The sequence below is a fragment of the Procambarus clarkii genome, chromosome 22 (assembly GCF_040958095.1).
Source record: "Procambarus clarkii isolate CNS0578487 chromosome 22, FALCON_Pclarkii_2.0, whole genome shotgun sequence".
NCBI classification, from domain to species: Eukaryota; Metazoa; Arthropoda; class Malacostraca; order Decapoda; family Cambaridae; genus Procambarus; species Procambarus clarkii.
Genome location: NC_091171.1, coordinates 38,981,300 through 39,003,972, shown reverse-complemented (window position 1 = coordinate 39,003,972; position 22,673 = coordinate 38,981,300). Strand labels below are relative to the sequence as shown.

The following is a 22,673-nucleotide window of genomic DNA, read 5'->3' as shown; positions in this document are numbered from 1 at the left end:
CTAACATAAGCCTACCCTTCATTTTTTATCTTTTTTTCTTTTTCTTTCTCTTGTTTCTCTTATGTTCCCATGGTTACTCCAATTATTACATCCTATATTACACCATCCGTATCTTTTGCCTTGTTCTTATCTTCCTCTAAGATTTCCATCTCCTCACCCAAGTGCCTTACTTAATGCACTTGCTTCCCTCGTCTCACACCACACACAGCCCCACTCCTGTGCCAGGTAAGTCCACTACGGGCTCGCCATAGCCCGTGCTACTTTAGAACTTACGTTCTAAGTAGCTGAATCTAAAACAACAACCTCATCTCGTCACAACCGACTTGAGAATGGCCCAAGACGGACCGAAACGTCGTCGTCTCTTCACCTTCTAGTGTGTGGTCTGGTCAACATACTTAAGGAAGAGGCACAGGGAGGGAATATCGTATCATGCAACATAACTGCGGAAGCTGTTTGAAGGGTGACACTGCCTTCTTTTTACACTCAAATGAACAATGAAACTAATGAATTCAAATAAAATAGCCAAGAAATATTTAATCCTGACCAGAAATGACATGTTACCTTGAGGTGCTTCTGGGGCTTAGCGTCCCCGCGGCCCGGTCGTCGACCAGGCCTCCTGGTTGCCGGACTGATCAACCAGGCTGTTGGACGCGGCTGCTCGCAGCCTGACGTATGAGTCACAGCCTGGTTGATCAGGTATCCTTTGGAGGTGCTTATCCAAACCTTCCATACCTTTTGTTATGCTTACGATATTCTATAAGGCTTGCGGAATGGTCATATATGACACCGTGATGATGTCAAATTACTTAAGTATTGCAGAATCCATTACTTCTTCTGGGAAAGGAGCATGGAACCGGATCCCGCCACTTTTGAGAAAAGGGGTTGAGGAGACACGTGAATGAGAGGAAGAGAAGAGGAAGAAGAGAGGAGGGAGGAACGGAAGGGAACTATCGGGGAGAAAGCGCCAAGCCATTACGACTATATAGCACTTGTAAGGGGTCAGGATAAGAATTTGAGATGGGACGGGGGGGGGGGAGGGAAGGAATGGTGCCCCAACAACTTGGACGGTCGGGGATTGAACGCCGACCTGCATGAAGCAAAACCGTCGAGTTTAGGTAGTAACATAAGTTGGTAGGTAACATAGGCCTGGTCGACGACCGGGCCGCGGGGACGCTAAGCCCCGGAACCACCTCAAGGTAAGAGGAGAAGAGAGAGATTCAAATTAGCTAATGCAGGAAAACAGCACTTAAATTGTTTTTCATATCATCACTAATGCATGATAATCTTGCTTAAAAAGAAGAGAAAGAGGTAACGAGTAAGATAAAGAGATAACGAGTAAGAGAGAGAACGAGAGAAAGAGAGAAACAAGAGAGAGGAAGAAAGGGGGGATTATAAGACTCCACCTGCTAGGTATGGCCAAAAACATTATCGTTATCAAGGACTAATTTGATAGGTTATAAGGCCTTAATTACCATTATTCTGGTCAGTAACTTGATAACCAATTGATGTGGAGTGGTGTTATCGTGGCGCGGCAGTGCGGGCACGTTTGAACGTCTAGATATCAATTTGTTGATAACACTTTTATGTTAGAAAACTCGAGTTTTTGGTATTTAGATATTGTTATATATTCCTTTTAATAATGCTGTTATTATCACTATTGATAGTGCAATTAATATTAAATGGTAATGTAATTATCTAGAGCAATTACTAAGCCAGTATGACTGTGTAATATTTATATGAGCCACGAAGATCATTAGCTGAGAACTATCGATCAATTAGTTTAACTTAGGGAAAAATTATTTTTTTTTCAAAATTACTTCAAAAAATAATTTTTTAAAAAATTAACTTTAAAAAATTGTGGGTGGGAAAATTACTTCAAAAAATTTATTTATTTGAAAATTAATTTTCAAAAAAAATAATAATAAAAAAAATTGTGGGTGGGAAAATTACTTCAAAAAATTTATTTTTTGAAAATTAATTAAAAAAAAAAAATTGTGGATGGGAAAATTGCTTCAATTTATACATGTATTTGATATTTGTCGTCAGTTTGAGAAAGAAAGTTTGACAAGATAATCGCAGCGTGAGTTCACTAGTGGTCAATTAATTTTGACTTTATTTAAATTTTATCTAGGATACTTGGAGTGGTTGACTGAGGTGAGGATTACAAAATTGCACACCTATCTTGAGGTTATCTTGAGATGATTTCGAGACCTAGCGTCCCCCGCGGTCCGGTCCTCGACCAGGCCTCTTTTTTTTTTGTTATACACGAAGGGGCCTCGTAGCCTGGTGGATAGCGCGCAGGACTCTTAATTCTGTGGCGCGGGTTCGATTCCCGCACGAGGCAGAAACAAATGGGCAAAGTTTCTTTCACCCTGAATGCCCCTGTTATCTAGCAGTAAATAGGTACCTGGGAGTTAGTCAGCTGTCACGGGCTGCTTCCTGGGGGTGGAGGCCTGGTCGAGGACCGGGCCGCGGGGACACTAAAGCCCCGAAATCATCTCAAGATAACACCCCCGGGAAGCTGCCTGTAGCAGCTGTCTAATTCCCAGGTACCTATTTACTGCTAGGAGGATATGGGCGTCAAGGTGAAAGAAATTCTGTCCATTTGTTTCCGCCTCCACCGGGGATCGAACCCGGAACCTTATGATTACGAATCCCGAGCGCTCAGCCGTCAGGACCTAGACTTTAGTGAGTCCTCAGATACACTTCTTCATGAGAGATTCATTAGGAAAGACTTATGGAATCAGAGGGCGATGTTCTAAATGGGATTAGAACATGGTCATCAAACAGGAAAGAAAAGCCTAGCATTAATGAAGCATTGTGAAGCATTAATGAAGCAAATTCATTACGGAATTTGATAGCATTGTGAGTGGGTACTCAATGCCCCCAAGGGTACGTCCTCGGGGCATTTAGTGTGCCCAACATGAAGCTGCATTTCCTAAATATTAGAATACCCTAAATATTAGCAATTAGATCTAATTCCTAGGTCAAATTGGGAAATGGAGATGGGAGTCATGATTAGCAGACAGCTTAAAGCAAACTGAATGAGCAAATTATGTATTTATAAACGAAATAAGGCCACTAGCTAGAATATTGGGATTCCTATCTCTTAATGTTAGAAATTGGTCCTCTAATGTTACCCTTCAGCTCTATTTTGCTCTTGTTAGGACAAAAGTACTTTGTTTATTCATTTGGATTATGAAGTACAGTTTTGGGCCTTTATTACTCGGTGAACATGAATTTAAATGGAGAGAGAGAGAGAGAGATAAGGATGACTAATTGATGCTAGGCTTTAGGAACCTCTGCTACGAGGAAACTTGCAGCACTTGCATGCATTTGAGCGATAATTGCTCAGAGTTAACTTGATTCAAGTACAGAAGTTTATTGATCTGGTGTGTGGTCTGGTCAACATACTTTAGCCACGTTATTGTGATTCATCGCCTTCACACAGAAGTTTATGAACGGTCACAATATTGGGGATACTGTGTGCAGACGATGAGTCACAATAACGTGGCTAAAGAATGTTGACCAGACCACACACTAGAAGGTGAAGGGACGACGACTTTTCGGTCTGTCCAGGACCATTCTCAAGTCGATTGTCAAGTCATACAATCGACTTTAGAATGGTCCAGGACGGACCGAAGCGTCGTCGTCCCTTCACCTTGGGGATACTGTATTAATACATTTTGCAAGAACTTTAAACCAAAGCAAAATCTAAAACAATGAATTTAAGTTAGAAACATTTAGATAGAAAATATATAAGTCTATTTTGATTTGGAAATATTATAGATTTATAGATCAGATTACCATGTCACATATTAAAAGAGTGATCACCGGAAGGCTTCAGAGGTTATACATGTATATAATTGGGTGGTGGAGAGACTTTGGTCTCACCATAGCTCGTGTTACTTAGAACTTCTTGTACCGGGTAGTGAATCTTAAACAACAACAACGTTTGGTGTAAACAGGACCCCACTAAAGCTTTCTGGAGTCCCGGTTTTCTTACCTTGTATGATGAGCATCGGGGGATCGAGTACCGACTTTGCACTAACCGACATTGTTGCCCCACTGAACAATCCATGTAAATTGGCAATATTACTAATACAGCGAGAGGGAACGTCTGTCTGTCCGTGTTTGGAGGCAGACAGAAACAGACGGAGATAGGAAGAAAAAGGCGCAGAGGGGAATGTTTGAAAAGAAGGATAGAGAAGGGGGGATGTTTGGAGAGAGGGAAGGGGCGAGATTACGAGAGGGTGTGGAGGGGAGAAGAGAGAGAGAGAGAGATTGAGGGGGAAGGTGTAAGAGAGGGGAAGAGAGAAAATAAAAGAGGAGTGGAGATCATTGAGAAAGATGGAGAGGAGGAAGGTGTAAGAGAGGGGAAGAGAGAAAATAAAAGAGGAGTGGAGATCATTGAGAAAGATGGAGAGGAGGAAATGTGGAGAGAGGGAGCATAGGGAAAGAGAGAGAGGACAACAACAAACAAATTGGGGACACCGGGTTCCCCCTCTTCCCCAGTTCTCTATAAATGAAAGTCCGTATAGCTACTGTGGACGGAATGGACAAAATATGAACTGTTGTTCACATAAAGGTCCAGATTTTGTACTACTGACATACTAGAGGGCATATCAAAAAGTGGAAAAGTTTGACTATTAACCTAACCAGCCCTTGGGGTAAATAAGCAATATTAGGCTTAACATAATCATTTTTAGATCTAATTTAATGTTATATATATATATATATATGTATATATATATATATATATATATATATATATATATATATATATATATATATAATATATATATATATATATATATAATATATATATATTTATTTATGATACAGATTTAGAAAAGTTAGGCTTAGTTTTACTTTCTTTCTCGGAACCTCTACAAAAATAATATTAACAAACGTGGACTTATTTAGGTACAAGACTCCATATTTTGTACCATCATGTACATTCTAGACACTAAAGTACTACAGATACTGTAATTATTAAATAAGAGATTGTAATAATAAACAAAATATAAAATCAATAGACGCTATAAGCCTTGTATGACCTCTCAATGTTATACAAGAAAATTTCTATAACTCTCCGTGAGAGTTACAACACAAACATTTCGGAATTATATATATTGCACAGTGCAGGTCTTGTCACTTCCATTATAGCTTTAGTAGTCGGCGTCAGGTGACAATTCTGGGTTTTAATCTGCATATCTGCAGGCTGTTCTAGCTTAATGTTTCACACAACCAGGAGTCCGCAAGGTTGTCTTTGATCAGCTTTGTTGAGGATTACAGGTATATCGATTGGCAGTGTGTGTTTTCTATTTGTGCCTGAGGGATCGAGCTGTCAGCTCTTGGACCCCGCCTTTCTAACTAATCTATTTTTGCTCAGTTAAGTCTACTACATATATTTATAACACACACACACACACACACAATAGAAAGATCTAGGAGTTAATATCACGCCAAACCTGTCTCCCGAAGCCCACATCAAAAGAATAACATCAGCGGCCTATGCGAGGCTGGCTAACATCAGAACTGCTTTCAGGAACCTGTGTAAGGAATCCTTCAGAACCTTGTATACCACATATGTAAGACCAATCCTGGAGTATGCGGCCACAGCATGGAGCCCGTTCCTTGTCAAGTACAAGACGAAGCTGGAAAAAGTTCAGAGGTATGCCACTAGGCTAGTTCCAGTACTAAGAGTCATGAGTTTTGATGACAGACTACGTGAACTGTACCTCACGTCGCTAGAAGACAGAAGAGTTAGGGAAGACATGATCACCACATACAAAATTCTCAGGGGAATTGACAGGGTGGACAAGGATGGATTATTTAACACGGGAGGCACACGCACAAGGAGACACAGGTGGAAGCTGAGTACCCAAATGAGCCACAGAGACATTAGAAAGAACTTTTCCAGTGTCAGAGTAGTTAGTAAATGGAATGCATTAGGAAGTGATGTGGTGGAGGCCGACTCCATACACAGTTATGAGAAAATGGAAACTGAACGAAGAATGGCAAAGTGTTTCAAGACGAATGGGGATTACAGTATTTTTACATAACGGTAAATGGAAAGATACATTGTTTAATTTGCAACATCAGCATTCCCACGCCAGGAGAGTACAACTTGAAAAGACATTATGAAACGAATCATCGATCTTATGATTAATATGAAGGCCCAATGTGGGTTACAAGACTCAAGGAATTGAAGGCTAACTTGAGACAGCAACAGACCTGTGTTACGAAAACTGAGAAAGGGAATGTTGCTTCTGTTACTGTAGGCTATGAACGCCGCCCAGTGATCGCCATGAGTGGGAAATCTTACAGTGATGGAGACTTCGTAAAGCAATGTCTTGTAAAAACGGCTCAAACTGTGTGTCCAGAGAAAGTAAACTTATTCAAAGATATTTCATTTAACCAGGAACACTTGGTGAACGAATTGATGAAATGTCAAGTGATTTGAAACAATAGTTGAATGCCGCATCATCAAGTTTTGAACATTTTTATATTGCTATTGATGATACCGTTGACATCACTGGAATAGCACATCTTGCGGTCTTCATCAAGGCCTGTGACAGTGAATTTAGTATTTATGAAGAATTGCTTGAACTGATGCCCCATGCTTGACACTACAACAAATCAGGACATCTTTGAGAAAGTCGAGCAGGTTCTGCATAACTATGGTTTGGATCTGAGTAAACTTGCATGGTTATCTACTGACGATGCTGCGAATATGTTTGGCGGACATACTGGTGTTACTGCCAAGTTACGAACAAAAATAGGAAACTTTCATCCAAATTCATCATTTGCGTATTTTCACTGCAGTATTCATCAGCAAACTTTGTGTTCAAAGATTGGATCATGTGCATAGTTTGGTCACAAAGACAGTGAACTATATCAAAGACCGTGCTCTCAACCACCGCCAATTCAGCCAGTTGTTTGAGGTTATTGATAATCAGTTTACTGATGTTCCATTCTACACAGAAGTCCGCTGGTTGTCATGTCACAAAGTGATGAAAAGATTTTATTTGTTGACACAAGAAATAATTATGTTTTTGGAGATGAAAGGCCAAAACACAGAGGAACTAAAAGATGAAAGTTGGCTCCAGGATCTCGCTTTGGCTGTGGACACAACTGCACAATTAATTGATCTTAATTTGAAATTACGAGGTAAAAACAAACTCATCACTCTGTTGTATGATGACATCAAATGCTTCATTACAAAACTAAGCTTATGGAAGTCAGAGTTGTTAAATGAAAATTTAGTTTATTTTCTTAAGTGCAAAGAGCTGATAAATACTGTCAATACTGAGTCTCTACTTAGCTTTACTAACTATGACAATCACCTGGAATTGTTGTCAAAGGAATTTGAGGAAAGAGTTTGTGATTTCTCATCTTTTGAACACCACTTTGTATTATTCTCAGCACCATTCGCCTTTGATGTTACCAAGGCAGAAGTAAGCCTGCAGCCTATTAGAAAATGAAAGCCTAATGAAAATGAAAGAAAATTAAACTACAAAGCCTAGAATTATTAGAAATGCAGTCGGATTCTACACTCAGAGCAAAGTATCTTGAAGTGGGGATACCTGGTTTCTTTACATACCTTCCTGAAAAGTTTAAAAACTTCAGAAAGTTTGCCACAAGGATTATGGCAATGTTCGGTTTTACTTACGTGTGTAAACAGTTATTTTCCTTCATGAAATCAACCAGAACTTCTCAGAGAACAAGACTGACTGATGAACACTTGTCAGTCCTAATCAAAGTGGGAACCGCACTGGCATTTCAGCCAGATATTGCAAAATTTGGAATTTAAAAGTGTCAAGCCTCAGGACAAAACACTAAAAATGATTGAATAGTCGTAAATAAATGTTAATTTTAAACTGTTGTAATTGTTGTACAATGCATTTGTTGCTGCATAGAAGTGTATGTTGCCCTTTAAATTTATTTTTTTTGGGTTGGGATACTTCATTATTTTGCATTCATGAATGTGGCTATATAGCCGCTAAACCATCTGTATGCACATTGTATGTTCCTGAGTTTAAAAATATTCTGCAATAATTTTTATTAAATGACTTCAATTAGTTGTGGTGTGTGGCCCTCATGACAACACAAATGTGGCCCAAATGGCCCTCGGGGAACCCTCAGTTTGACATAGAACTATATGTAGTAGATACAGAGAAAAAAAGATTGGTTAGAAAGGCGGGGACCAAGAGCTAATAGCTCGATTTTGTAGACACTAATAGTAAGTACACAAACACAGACACACACAAACATACTGTAACGAATCATTCAGAACTTTGTATACCACATATGTCGGACCAATCCTGGTGTATGCCGCTCCAGCAAGGAGTCCATATCTAGTCAAGGATAAGACTAAAATGGAAAAGGTTCAAAGGTTTGCCATCAGACTAGTACCCGAAATGAGGGGTATGACCTACGAGAAGAGACTACGGGAATTAAACCTCACGTCACTGGAAGACAGAATAGTTAGCGGGGGACATGATTACCACATACAAGATTCTCAAAGGAATTGATAGGATAGATAAAGACATACTATTTAACACAAGGGTCACACTCACTAGGGGACACAGGTAGAAAATGAGTGCCAAAAAGAGCCATAGAGACTTTTGAAAGAATTTTTCAGTGTCAGAGTAGTAGATAATGGAATGCATTAGGCAGTGATGTGGTGGAGGCTGACTCCATACACAGCTTCAAGTGTAGATATGATAGAGCCCAATAGGCTCAAGAACCTGTACATTACATTACATTCTTGTAATTACATTACATTCTTGTAATTACATTCTAGTAAAGCCACTAGTAGGCGCAGCGTTTCGGGCAGAAAGTTGATAGACAGTTGAGAGGCGGGACCAAAGAGTCAGAGCTCAACCCCCGCAAGCACAACTAAGTAAGCACAAACACACACACACACAGTAACCTGTTTGATCACACAACAAAATCACATCATCAGACTCTAATTAAAACACATTTTCAATTAGGTCATGTTTGCTTCTCATTATTGGACCTCAGAGATTATTCGTTCATGTTGTGCACTTTTGCTTTTAGGGATTTGTCATGTAAAATTACGATGCGCTAGGCTTCTGTTTTGACAAGTGACGTCACTTGGGGTAATGTGTAAAAATGCTTGCGGGGAAAAATCATCTCATAGATTTAAGCAGTGAATCATTTACCATAAAACGAGGACAGTGTTAAACAGCTAACAGTTTCATGAAAGCTAACTCATAAAAGGAAACTTTGCGATTGGTGTGAGATTATACATATATATATATATATATATATATATATATATATATATATATATATGACAGTGTCAGAGGGAAGGAAAGAAAGAAAAAATCTGTAGTTATAAAATATTTTCCCTAAATTGTGATGTAGCTAAAAGCTCTCCCTTTCTCTCTCTCTCTCTCTAAAAAAAAAGTACAACACAGCACGCGAATTGCAAACTAGAATATAAAATTTTTTGTTTTTATCTTTAAATTATTTAATAAAAGTCAAATGCAATTTTGGTAAATACTAATACGCCGTCAGCCTGGAAAACCAATATAATAAATTTTGAGTCTTTCTAATCTCTTAATAGTCCATCCACATGAGCTGGTCGGTAGAACGAAGGCCCCGGTTCTTGGAGAGTCGGTGTTCGATCCCCGATGGTACATGTGGTTTGGAACCGGTTTTTAACAGCTCTTAATTTGTCCCAACATTCTACACACTCCCACGTCTCACTCTGATCCTGCGAGAGGCCAGTATGAGGCTTCCCGCTCTGATCTCCGCAATAAACTACTTTATTTCCCTTTGTTATTGATAATTCTCATTCAGACTTTTGTGCTCTTTATTGACTACAAGGACCTCTTGTTTTTATTTAACTTGTTAGCACCAATAATAATTATTATTATTATTATTTCAATAATTCAAACCATTCGAATTCAGCGTTCGAACCATTCGAATTGGAATTATAATTCGGAAATTCGAACCAGTGTTCGATTTATAATTTCCTAGTTTATTATTATTATTAATGCCTGAAATACAAGGAATTATGGAAAGTAGTTTGGCATCAGGCTTGCGATCTAAACATTAATATTTCAACATGTAACAAATCTTATTACTATTCAATAAACTATAAGCGAGTTGCTGGTTTAATATGCTTCAAAGTGAGTTGACAGCTGGTGGAGTGACAGCTGGTGAGCTGACAGTAGTTGTATGACAGCTGGGTGAGGTGGTACTTAATGATTTTAAGTATACTACTATCTTTACGGGCTCACCATAGCCCGTGCTACATGGACACTTCGTCCTGAGTAGCTAAATCTTTAACAACAACATACTACTATCTGCTCCATCAAGCTGATTGCTCTCAAATCTCTTATCATTTAACAATTGCAACAACGGATAACTACTACACAGCGCCTGAAGGGGACGACAATTCAAGTTATAAATTACATATTTTTAAAATACATTTAATTTTAAACCTAATAACTATTGAAAGATTTTGAAATTGAAATTTTTCGAACGGTATAAAAATATAGAATTTTTTTTTTGTAAATGATGCAAGTGTGTGTTTGTATATTGTATGTTTATTTACAATATACTTAGTATATTTAAATACTACGTATTTATACCACGTTAATATTATTATTTCTTTATTACTTTAGGTCAATTTAACGTTTTCTATGTCACATTTAATGGTAAACTAAAGCGTTTAGTAACTGACACGAAAGATCTTTTTTCTTCCATTCTCGTCTTCATTCCCCATGACTGCTGGAGGTAAATTAGTCACCTGGGTATCATAAACGTTGGGTCACACGTTCTTCCCTTGTGTGTTGTGGCTACAGGAGACGCCAGTACGGCTCCTTTCTATGGCTGGATCCAAAGTCAGTTTTGTCCAGTTTCTGAAACAATATTTCGCCTCCTGGCCGTTTTAAAGGTTGTCATTGGTCAAGGGCCAGCCAGTGCCTTGTTCTCATTGGCCAGGGGAGGGAGGGCAGGGGCACCTAGGCCTGGTTTCGGCTGATTGGGTGCAGGTCTAAAGAGACGGAGTTTCTAGGGCAAAATGATCTTTTAATCATTGTCTATCCTGTCTATTCTACTGAGTATTTTGTATGTGGTGATCTTGTCTCCACTCATTTTCCCTTCAATTGACGTGAGGTTTATTTGCTTGCTGGTGCTGCCTATTCTAGAAATGGTCTGACATATGTGGCATACACGGATGACGTACCGGAAAACAATCCGGTACAGGGATTCTTATGTTTGGCTGCTCCTGTCTCTGTCTACATGTTTGACACTCTGCACCTGTCTGTTTCTGCACCTGGGTGTAACTAGTCTTGTCTATCCGCATTCCTGACGGTACCTCTGCATCTCTGTACCACAACATGTACCTCTGTAGGTACATTATCAGGTACACAATATATTTTTAACTTTTTGCATATCTGATTCACAGCAGATCTCGACCCCGACATATCTACATTCCAACATATCTGCACCCAACATACCTGCACCCCAACATACCTACACCCAAACAAATCTGCAACCCAACATACCCGCACCCAACATACCCGCACCCAACATACCCGCACCCAACATACCCGCACCCCAACATACCCGCACCCAACATACCCGCACCCAACATACCCGCACCCAACATACCCGCACCCCAACATACCCGCACCCAACATACCCGCACCCAACATACCCGCACCCAACATACCCGCACCCAACATACCCGCACCCCAACATACCCGCACCCAACATACCCGCACCCAACATACCCGCACCCAACATACCCGCACCCCAACATACCCGCACCCCAACATATCCGCACCCACCTGAACCAACCAACACCGCCGCCATGAAACCTGAAACACACTATCAGAACACGTGATAAAAACATGTCGATCCAATTCGCAGAGAAAACCAATAGTAGTTACCTTGACATACATATTATTAGGTACGTTAGTATATTACCCGATCCAAGGTGACGAGTGCTGATTGGCTGGTTCCGTGCGAACACTTGGCATGGTATCTCGTATGTCGTGATTGGTCTACCATCAAAGGACTATATTTATGATAGTAGTACCGTGTTTATTTCAGGGGAAGGGAGGGGGAAGAGAGAGAGAGAGAGAGAGAGAGAGAGAGAGAGAGAGAGAGAGAGAGAGAGAGAGAGAAGAGGTAGATAGAGGAAAATGGAGAGAAAGGTATAGAGACGAAGATATAGAGAATAGATGTGAGTGTGTGGAGGAGGAGGCCTGATCGATGACCGGGCCGCGGGGACGCTAAGCCCCGGAAGCACCTCAAGGTAAGGTGTGTGGAAGTTGGACAAAAAACTTGTCATTAGTAAAAAGGGAAGACAAGTAACGGAACTGGTAAAAGAGGAGGAGCAATAGGAGGGGAAAAGAGATAAGTGGATAAGGTAGAGAAGCAACAGAAGGATAAAAGTATGAAAGGAAAAAAATAAATATTGAGAAAAATCACGTGAATTCTATGAATTTATTTTGTCACACTAGACGTTGTTGTGGTACAGGTGCCCCCGTCAATACAGTATTAGGCCCCCCTCACACTGATACCCTTCCCTAAAACACAGTATCAAGGATTCCCTCAAATACAGTATCAGGGGGTCCCCCCCTCACACTGATACACACTCGCCCCCTCACACACATACACTCTCCCTCAAAGAATCACGCTCTCACACTACAACCCTTCCCTTTAACACAGTATCAGGTCCCTTGACAGTTAAAAATGAGAGAATGGGAGAGAATATGAAAGGGCAGAGAAGAGTGAAAAGGGAAGGGAGAATGAGATGACAGGTAAGATTGCAGAGACAATACAAAAATGTTAATCAGAGAGGGGAAATGTTGCAAGAGGGGTATTGCAAGGGGAAAAATGGTAAATATAATACATGAAAAGAAAAGCTGGAGACAGGATTGAAATATGAAACTAATTATTAATCCAGGGAACAGAGAGAGAGAGAGAGAGAGAGAGAGAGAGAAAGAGAGAGAGAGAGAGAGAGAGAGAGAGAGAGAGAGAGAGAGAGAGAGAGAGAGAGAGAGAGAAACGGCATCCCTCGGTTCATAACAGAAACATATTCAATCTTGTCGAATAATGAAAGAAGTTCAAAAGTGGGCTATATCCAGATGGGAATCCGAAACTCGAAGAAAACTTTGCATATGGAAGGGTTCGATGAAAGGTCTGGTGGTCCCTGGTGAAGGATCGGCAGGGATAATCATCTGAGGACACAATCCCGTCTCTAACCCGAGAGGATGGTACTGTGGCAACCAGTAATCAGAAGGCTGGTCTACTGGCAAACCACTTTGCTGCCAAGATGCAGGTCCCAGATCCTGAACGTCAGCCTCCACATCTTGCCCCATGCACTGTGTCTAGGATGACTGAAGTGATTATACAAGCAGGCTGAAGTTCTCCATCTCCTTAACACGCTAGACACCAGCAAAGTTGTGGGACCAGATAAGGTCAGTCCAAGACCACTACGCTGGTGAGCTGATCTGTTGGCTCCACCTCTCACGCGCCTCTTCCAATTGTGCCTAGTTCAAGGAATGTGGCCCTCCTTATGGAAGAAGGCGGACGTTGTTCCAGTACACAAAAAGAAGAGCCGCTCAGTAGTTGGTAACTACAGACCTGTGTCACTGCTCTCCATTACTGGCAAGATCCTAGAATCATTAATCGCTCAGTAAATTACATAATTTTTTTATCATCATGGGCTAATATGTGATCGACAGTATGGTTTTAGAAAAGGCCGATCTGCTGCTGATCTCTTGCTAAATCTCTCCTCTAAGTGGCATCAGTCACTGGATGAGTCCAAGATCAGCTGTGTTGTTGCTCTAGACACAGCAGGAGCCTTTGATCGGGTCTGGCACTCTGGATTAGTAGTGAAGCTTCAAGCACTAGGCATCTCAGGCTCCATCTTAGAGTTAATAAAAGACTACCTTCAAGAACGGACTCTAAGGGTAGTCCTCAATGGAGCAGATTCCAATAGCCACTCAATTGGTGCCAGCGTTCCACAGGGTAGTGTGCTTGGCCCTCTGCTGTGGAATGTTTATTTCAACGATCTACTTCATCTCATTCCAGAAGCTCAAGCCTATGCTGATGACTGTATTCTAACCTTCACATACAGAAAGAAAGAAAAGCCAACTGCTACAAGAATCATTAATCACAAACTTTCAGCGATTTCTACCTGGAGGCAGGAGATGGCAGGTCACATTTGTGGCTGAGAAGACACAAGCGATGATGATAACTAGACTGCACGTGGTAAATCGAACACCCTTGCAAATGGGTGGGAAAATCCAAGAATTAAAAGATGAAATTGACATCTTGGTAGTGAAGTTCGACTCTTCAGTGACCATGAAGAGCCCCGGTGCTTAACCTGGCCCAAAAGGCAGCCAGGAAACTTACAGCTCTACGCCGCATCTTACACCATGACAGCAAAGACTGCAGAACCTTATACGGAGCACAAGTTCGCTCTCATCTAGAGTATGCATCTCTTGCCTGGATCGCCTGCTCCCCCCCCCCCCATAATTCACCGAACTGTTGGACAAAGTGAAGAGACGGGCAAGAAGGCTCATCTCTAGTCTTGACCAAGTTTGATGGGAACGGTCTGAACATCAGAGCCTGTAATATCATCGTTATATTACGTGATATATAGTCCTACTGTTATGTACAAGGCCAACATCCTCAAAGTTCCGTACCTGGCCCAACTCCGTGGACTAACAGTAGTTGCCACCAGTAGCACTAGGCTCTCAACCTTCAACAGTCTCATCCTAGAAGTGCCTTTCTCAAGAACATCACTCCATCAGCGATCATTTACTCCTAAGCTGACTCACATCTGGAACTTGTTCACTCAACAGGTTGATACACGGGAGATCAGGTCAACTGATCACATGAAGGCTCTGGCACACAGTTGGCTACAGCCTCATCCTCTTCCTTATATCATTGTTACCTAATGTTCTTAATGAATAAAGGCTATTCCTACTGATGCATATAACAGGCTCATGAAATAAATGGGCCTCTAGGAGTAGGTTTCAACTTAGTTGAGGAAGGATTACAACTCTTGCTTGCAGTTTCACCAGGTTCCTTATATGATAGTTCCCTATGTGATAGTTTCAAAGTAAATTCTCATGAAATAAATGAGTCTCTAGGAGTAGACTTCAGATGAGCTGAGGTAGGACAACAGCTCTTGCTTGCAGTTTCACCAGGTAGCTTCATTTGATAGCTTCAGTTTAGTTAAAAAATAAAATTAGTTTAGTAAAATAGTTTAAACAGTCTCTGTTAAAAAAAAAGAAGAGAAAGATATACTCTTAACTCAAAGAAAACGTCTAATGAAAACGGGGAACACAAGCTAAAACTAAACTAACATTAACAGGAATAGGAAAGAAAGTGAATTTGTGGAACAATCACTAAAAAAAGAATTCAAGAATGGGAATTTTTTTTAGTAAAGGAATATAGAAAATAAGAGAATATATCCAAACATTTTAGACAAGGGAAAATAGGGAAGAAAAGTGAAGAAAAGTGAAGAGATAAGCCAGAGAAAGTAATTATTGAAGATAGAGAGCAGAGGAGAGAATTGGTAGAGGTAATAACATAGTAATATCCTTCCCAGAATGTGGAATAGAGCGAGGCTAATATTGGAAGCTGGATATTTGCAGACTTGTAAGTTGCAGTCTTGATGTTATTGACGCATGTTATTGTTGCTCTACTGATGCTAGTTACCAGGTATTAACCACTCTCTCTCTCTGTATTTGTCTCTATCTGTCTGTCTGTGTCTGTCTGTCTGTCTGTCTGTCTGTCTGTCTGTCTGTCTGTCTGTCTGTCTGTCTGTCTGTCTGCCTGCCTGCCTGCCTGCCTGCCTGCCTGTCTTTGTCTCTCTCCTTCCCTCAAAGCCTGTAATTCAACCTCAGAAGCCTTAACTACTAGGCAGGACACAGCAGATCCTGCCATCCTGATAAGCTATTCAGAAAGGCAAAAACTATTTTGATCCCTAATCCTGGCCAGGATCACCGGTAGAAAACAGGAAGAGGGGGGGACTGAACTAAAGTTTAAATCTCCATATCTCTAACAAATATGTCACTTCAGAGGTTTGGGGGTTCAGACGCTTGTGGGTAGCCTCGCCAAACTTTGCAGTCTGAATAGTCTTCGTCCGGGGATGGTCAAAGGTGGGTCGGAATCGAGCCCCCTTGCATGCTCTAGCAATGTTAATTTCCAGTCTCGCTAAATACTGGATTCCTTCCTCACTGGATTTAATCTTGCATATGATTTTCAGTAGCTTGATTAAACGTTTCGCTTTTGTTGTTTATTGACGATGAGTTTAGTGAAAATGGTTATAGGGATGAAGGGAAGGTGGTGAAGGGTAGGGAAGGTGGTGAAGGGTAGGGAAGGTGGTGAAGGGTAGGGAAGGTGGTGAAGGGTAGGGAAGGTGGTGAAGGGTAGGGAAGGTGGTGAAGGGCAGGGAAGGTGGTGAAGGGTAGGGAAGGTGGTGAAGGGTAGGGAAGGTGGTGAAGGGCAGGGAAGGTGGTGAAGGGTAGGGAAGGTGGTGAAGGGTAGGGAAGGTGGTGAAGGGCAGGGAAGGTGGTGAAGGGTAGGGAAGGTGGTGAAGGGTAGGGAACGTGGTGAAGGGCAGGGAAGGTGGTGAAGGGCAGGGAAGGTGGTGAAGGGTAGGGAAGGTGGTGAAGGGTAGGGAAGGTGGTGAAGGGCAGGGAAGGTGGTGAAGGGTAGGGAAGGTGGTGAAGGGTAGGGAAGGTGGTGAAGGGCAGGGAAGGTGGTGAAGGGTAGGGAAGGTGGTGATGGGTAGGGAAGGTGGTGAAGGGCAGGGAAGGTGGTGAAGGGCAGGGAAGGTGGTGAAGGGTAGAGTAGGTTGGGGAAGGGTAGGGAAGGTGGTGAAGGGTAGGGAAGGTGGTGAAGGGTAGGGAAGGTGGTGAAGGGTAGGGAAGGTGGTGAAGGGTAGGGAAGGTGGTGAAGGGTAGGGAAGGTGGTGAAGGGCAGGGAACGTGGTGAAGGGTAGGGAAGGTGGTGAAGGGTAGGGAAGGTGGTGAAGGGTAGGGAAGGTGGTGAAGGGCAGGGAAGGTGGTGAAGGGCAGGGAAGGTGGTGAAGGGTAGGGAAGGTGGTGAAGGGTAGGGAAGGTGGTGAAGGGTAGGGAAGGTGGTGAAGGGCAGGGAAGGTGGTGAAGGGCAGGTAAGGTGGTGAAGGGTAGGGAAGGTGGTGAAGGGTAGGGAAGGTGATGAAGGGCAGGGAAGGTGGTGAAGGGCAGGGAAGGTGGTGAAGGGTAGGGAAGGTGGTGAAGGGTAGGGAAGGTGGTGAAGGGTAGGGAAGGTGGTGAAGGGCAGGGAAGGTGGTGAAGGGTAGGGAAGGTGGTGAAGGGCAGGGAAGGTGGTGAAGGGTAGGGAAGGTGGTGAAGGGCAGGGAAGGTGGTGAAGGGCAGGGAAGGTGGTGAAGGGCAGGGAAGGTGGTGAAGGGCAGGGAAGGTGGTGAAGGGCAGGGAAGGTGGTGAAGGGCAGGGAAGGTGGTGAAGGGCAGGGAAGGTGGTGAAGGGCAGGGAAGGTGGTGAAGGGCAGGTAAGGTGGTGAAGGGTAGGGAAGGTGGTGAAGGGCAGGGAAGGTGGTGAAGGGCAGGGAAGGTGGTGAAGGGCAGGGAAGGTGGTGAAGGGCAGGGAAGGTGGTGAAGGGTAGGGAAGGTGGTGAAGGGTAGGGAAGGTGGTGAAGGGCAGGGAAGGTGGTGAAGGGCAGGGAAGGTGGTGAAGGGCAGGGAAGGTGGTGAAGGGCAGGGAGGGTGGTGAAGGGTAGGGAAGGTGGTGAAGGGCAGGGAAGGTGGTGAAGGGCAGGGAAGGTGGTGAAGGGCAGGTAAGGTGGTGAAGGGTAGGGAAGGTGGTGAAGGGCAGGGAAGGTGGTGAAGGGCAGGGAAGGTGATGAAGGGCAGGGAAGGTGGTAACGCGAAGTAGTTTTGATTATTCTAATTTCAAATGGAGCGACAGCGACGCCACAGACCAAAAATTAGGTTCCATTATTCACTACAAAACAAAAAAAAAAGTGTGGCCAGCGCTCGGGATTCGTAGTCCTAAAGTTCCGAGTTCGATCCCCGGAGGAGGCGGAAACAAATGGTCAGAGTTTCTTTCACCCTGATGCCCCCCCCTGTTCACCTAGTAGTAAATAGATAACTGGGAGTTAGACAGCTGCTACGGGCTGCTTCCTGGGTGTGTGTAACAAAAAGGAGGCCTGGTCGAGGACCGGGCCGCGGGGACGCTAAGCTCCGAAATCATCTCAAGATAACCTCTAATTAAGCAAACATGGTATATCAATTAACATGCCCCAATGCCCCAATGAAGGATGTCACCGTTGACAGCTGACAGAGAGAGAGAGAGAGAGAGAGAGAGAGAGAGAGAGAGAGAGAGAGAGAGAGAGAGAGAGAGAGAGAGAGAGAGAGAGAGAGAGAGCCAGGGAACACGAAGAAGTAGATCAGAGGGCTTCAGAAGCCTTAAACATGAGAGGGAAAGGGATTATGCATCTCAAAGGATCAAAATTCAATGGAGTATTTTGGGTCTTGCCTCATACACAGGTCCTACCTAACACCTACCTCCCTACCTACCTACCTACCTACCTACCTACCTACCTACCTACCTACCTACCTACCTACCTACCTACCTACCTACCTTCAATCACGGAAGGATAGACTGGGAAAACAAGGAACCGCATGGAGGCGAGGAAACATGGAGAGCTAAACTATTGGAGGCGGTGACAAGAAACCATTTTAAGACAGGATGTCTTAAGTCGTGCTCAGCACAGACTCGGAAGCTGGGAAGAGATGCTGACAAGGAGATGAGGAGATCAGGAGACGGGGGGGGATGGTGAGTTGAAGCTGTTACTGATCAGAACATCTCTGGTTGTTACCGCTCAGAACGGGGTCAGGGCTGTTGTTAACGAGAGAAGAATTGAGAAAGTGGTCACCTTTCTCACCACCTCATCCTGGGACCACTAACTCCTCCTGGGACCACTTGTGCTTAATTACAGAATGTGTCAACTCCTACTTGAAGCTCTTCCTCGGCCCGCCCACTCCTACTCGAGCCTCTTCCTCGGCTCACAAGCATCTCTGATCATCACAAAAATGGGGGATTCATTTTACCATTTAGAGATTTGCTTTTTCTGGGTTTCCTCGGCGCGCTCTAATACCTCTCTGCTCCTTTAGATAAGAGGCGAGGCAGGTGGTCCAGGTGAGAGAGGGAGGGGGGGGGGATAAAAACCAGTCGTTGCTGTGCCGGGTCGTAGGGAGTCGTTGCTGTGGCAGGTCGTAGGAGTCATTGCTGTGGCAGGTCGTAGAAGTCGTTGCTGTGGCAGGTCGTAGAAGTCGTTATGCTGCACCAAACAAGATAAAAGATAACAATGCTTGTGTTTGCAGCATCGCAAACACAAGTTGCCGTTTTTTGCAACTACAGAAAACCACTTTACAGTAATATAAAAAAACCAGTTGTGTTCCACCTCTAATCCAGAAAGCTAAAATAATTACATAGAATTTAACTAACAAATATAAACGGGGGACTTTATTACCTCTTGTGTCGTATCCTGTTGTCCATTTGCCTCGATGCGTGGTGCTGTTGGAGTCTCCTGTTGGTTCTTCGTGATGTACACGTTGCGAAGCGCCAAGGGCCCGTTGTATGTCTGTTGTGTTCCTGTTGTGTATTCACATTGGCTCCAATGGGCCAGCGACGTATCTCCATTACATTGACGTTCCTGCGTCGAACCTCCGCCGGGTCGACGACGTCTCGTTCTTCCCTGGTAATGACCTCCGGCGTCTTAATAGTCTTGACCTCAGGAATATTAACTATGATATATATGAACACCTTTCTTCATTATAAACATATATAAATACGTTCACATTTATATATTATTTGTCTAAACATCCCACATATCTGGAGCACTGGATGTGTTCAATCACATATACATCACTCAACTGTGACTCCCCATGTTCTGTTGTCCAGCAGCACTGTCATGCCCCCAGGATACTCTGGAAGACAAGGTCGTTCACCAGGACTCACACCTTAACGTTCCTCGACCTTGTCTGTGACTCCTGTCTACGCTAGTCACCCCTGTCACGCATGCTGGTCCCGCGCCCGGCCGACGCCGCCTTCTCTCGAAGTGTCATTTCGTGTGGCACTTTCCAGCACACGAATTTGATTTGGTCGCGAAGCACTCATCACTCAACTATTGCTGGCTGGGCCGTCGCCCTGCGCCATTGATAGTTTAGCTCAAAAGTCCAGAACGTTGGATTAGTTCTATAGCTAAATGTCAACTAAACTTCGCTGTGGTTTACCAATCGCCTTGACGTTCCAGCGATATGGTTCAACATTTACCGGCGGCTTTTTAGCTGATCACAAGACGGTGGATGGTACAATACTTCGTTGACTAATCGTTAGGTGTCCCAAGACGACGCAGCTAACTCTCAGGTGATCTCCGGATGGGCCACCGGCTGCCTTCCTCCGCCCCTCCACATCGCTCTGATGGAGAAGAAGTAGCAGAGACAAAGTCCTCCGATGACCAACACCGCCACCACCACCAGCAGGATGAGAGAGATGAGGACCATCCTCAGACTCGCTGGAATCCTACGCTGCAAGGACCGAAGACGCGACAGCAACGATTCTTCCTATCTTTGAAGGATAAGCAAAGGCTGAATTATTCTTAGTCCAGGGGAGACAATGGAAGATAAACAAGGGAGCCAACTCCGAGGGATGGTTCGCTTGAAGACAGCGCTAGGGCGAACGATCTCAGGATCATCTTCAGGCGGCGGAAGCAACGCTGTCTGCCCGAAGATGGCAGAAACATCAACTGAATTCTCAAATAACTGGGAATGCTCTATATGAAGGTACACCTGTGGTCACAAGCAGGACTGTTCCTTCCCTCACCTGTACCGTCGCCAAGTGGCTGGACACACCTGTCGCAGCTGCTGAAGTAAAGGCCAAAGACAACAATGGTCACGAGTTCATCGCTTACATATACATCTACATGTCACATGTGCAGAATTTTCGACACAGGACTTCAAAGATGCATTTTAATATGAAATGGAAAACAACAGGTTCGAACAATTAGAGTCCTAATTTTCCTGCCGCATCAAGCCATTGGAAAGCTTCTTCCACCGCAAAGCATCTTTTCCTAGCCAGCAGTCTGAGGGTCCTTACAAGAGCTCCCTGTCATTACCCAGCTGCCAGAAGCTCCTTACACACGCTGAACCATCATTAACGACGGAAACATCCATTGTCCAGGACTCATTACGGCTGGGGGAAGCGCGGACGAGCATTCCATCATCTGTATTGTCTCCTGAGGATGGTTTGGCTATTGTCGTTCTTGTCATGCCTTGTTGCGACTCAAGACTCCTTCTCAGTTCACACAACGCCGGTGTTCACAAAAGAAAAATTTCAGGGTTAGTAATTTCTTAAACTCATTACTATTATATTCTTAATACAAAGGTCTGCGTACACACCGCTTCAAGACTTGAGAGCAACACAGGCGTTACCGCCGTCACTCGCCACACAGTGTCTTTTTCCGCGCGCAATTTAGACTTTTCTCTTTTTATGAGGTGAAAAATTTCATCAACGTGACTTGGATTTTTCCTCCTGCTGACACAAGTGTCAGGTTTGAGATGCGGCGCTGACACTCACACACGTCCCTCAGGACCAAGCCCCTTCATCTCCTCCTCTTCATTTGCATTCAGTAAGAGTCGGAGCAACAGCTCCATCTCTCTAGCAAATGCAATTCATCTCTTCCCTATCTTGCGCTGGCCTCCACTGGCTGTTTAAACACCCTGGAAAAAAAAACAAAATTAATATCCATTAAAAGACTTATATATAAATAGTTCTGATCAATGTTGAGTTTCCTATAAAAAATATTACATTTGCAAATTACATCAAACACTACAGATCACATTTCAGTAGTAATTTCCAGAGCAATTATTTATGTAATATGTTTTGTGAACGACTTTTCGTAAGTTTAGTTACATTGGTGGAGGTTATCCTGGAAACACAAACCGAAATTGTCTCTATTTTCCGCTTGTTACCACTTGTAATAAAGTTGTTACATCTTGGCTTAACGTGTTTATGACGTATTAGAACGTTGTTACAACTTGCTATATTGGTTGTTATAACTGGTTAGGTGGTGTTAAAACTTGTTCGAACGTTGTAGCAACGTCGTAGTTTCGGTGTGTGTTTGGCGGGTTATTTATTGTCAAAGGCAGAACTCATACATGTGTACTTCTGTGTATAGAATATACACATGAATGTATTTTTCGCCATAGATACTAGCTGCTGCTTTGAATTATTCATTTACCGACCTTAAATTGTGAATAACTTTATTATTATGTAAATGAGACATTCTGATTAATAACTGGAAAAATGATTGATTAGTTGATCGGCTATTCATTAACTGAAGTTTGATTTGTCTGATGGATTGATTGAATGGATTACTTCTTAAGTAATTGATTCATTGGGTGATTGAACGATTGATTGGAGATTTAGTTACATATTAATTGACTAATAATTGGCAATGAGTTGGCTAAGTGATTAGTAGTTCTATAATATGGTCATACCATTTGTTTATTGATTGATAAAGTGCTTGAATGATTATCTGATTAGCAAGGTGCTTGATTGGTTATTCTATTAAATCTCCATCATCTTCATCTT

At 43.0% G+C, this 22,673-nt stretch overlaps 1 long non-coding RNA gene across 1 annotated transcript in view; it reads right to left on the bottom strand.

Annotated features, from left to right (window-relative positions):
* LOC123760386 (uncharacterized) overlaps positions 1-21,795 on the bottom strand; it is a 49,015-nt gene extending 27,220 nt beyond the window's left edge. Inside the window, exon 1 of the long non-coding RNA XR_011229337.1 lies at positions 19,552-21,795. This is a non-coding gene — a long non-coding RNA (uncharacterized lncRNA). The remainder of the gene's footprint in view (positions 1-19,551) is intronic.
* Between the last annotated feature and the right edge of the window lie 878 nt (positions 21,796-22,673).